The sequence below is a fragment of the Orycteropus afer genome, unplaced genomic scaffold (assembly GCF_000298275.1).
Source record: "Orycteropus afer afer isolate SDZICR_OR568_19922 unplaced genomic scaffold, OryAfe1.0 scaffold00537, whole genome shotgun sequence".
Taxonomy (NCBI): domain Eukaryota; kingdom Metazoa; phylum Chordata; class Mammalia; order Tubulidentata; family Orycteropodidae; genus Orycteropus; species Orycteropus afer.
In genome coordinates this window covers 819,875-821,025 of record NW_006922124.1, presented here as the reverse complement: position 1 = coordinate 821,025, position 1,151 = coordinate 819,875, and the positions used below count along the sequence as shown (strand labels likewise).

Here is a 1,151-nt window from a genome sequence, read left to right as displayed (position 1 = left end):
AACCACCAACCTTCTGGTGAGCACTCAGATGCCTTAGGCACTGCTCTACCAAAGCTCCTTCACCTCAAGGTGGTATCGCTGTTAATTCTCAAAAATGGTTTGGACATTATGTGTATATACATGTAGTTAGTGCAATGTGTTCAACTTCACTGACAAGCATGCAGAGAACCTGCCATTCCTGCTTTACTCACAATATCAAAGTGACTAATAGGAATTGTTTTCATTCCAGGATTATTTCTCTCAACTGAGAGACACAATTATCTGAGGGTCTGGTTCCTGGTCACCACTCCCACAGTCACCCCTGCTCCCTAGCTTTCCCTGAAATTAACTAACAATGAAGGATTTGCAATTTCCCAAACCACAAACTGCCTTGCTTCAGGGAGTTTATATTTGACACTCTCAACTGGACCCTCCCCTGCCCTGCCAGTCACCTACACACTTCTTTTTACTTGTCATTTAGTTCTCATTGTATTCCTACCATTGCTCTCATATGATGCTGCTCCCACAATATGAAATTCTATGGGCAGAGCCTGGGGCTTGGTTAGCCTAGTAGCCCCACTACTTGGGCAGTTTCTTTTAAGGGACAGAGAGATGCTCCTCTAATGTCCTGAGAGTTTATGAGTCAGTGAGCAAGGAGTCTAATTTATGAAGGTTAAAATCTTCCTACCTTCTTGAATAAGCTAAGCAAACCCAGTTGTTTATCATTTAATTTTAGCACTTTGTATAATACAGAACAAAGCACTAAAAGTGTTGAGGAATGCCAAAAAATGACCATCATTTACATATTTCCTTTTTCTTTTCTATCACATTTATAAGCTGAGTTTTTCCCATTTCTGAGGAAATACCTATCCAAATGACATGTTATCTGGTCCCTGGTAACAGAATAAGATTGGGCAGGGCCCCAATTTGTTTTCCAAATAGCAAAGCTCTCACCATTAAACATCCTAAACAGCAATAAATTCATGAACAATGTGATACATTTAGATGTTAAGGCTACTAAAATGTTATGTTCAAAAGAACATAATAATTCCACAAAAGGATAAATCTCCAAGTTACTATACAACAGGAAAATAAAGATATGTATATGCACTGTGTTCATTCCAGTCCCACCCTCCACTCCTTAGAAAGCTTGTTAAAAATAAAGTGAAATA

General features: G+C 38.9%; 1 pseudogene; it reads right to left on the bottom strand.

Moving 5' to 3' along the window:
* The window catches only part of LOC122151539, a 34,117-nt pseudogene that overhangs the window by 31,902 nt on the left and 1,064 nt on the right, over nucleotides 1–1,151 (bottom strand).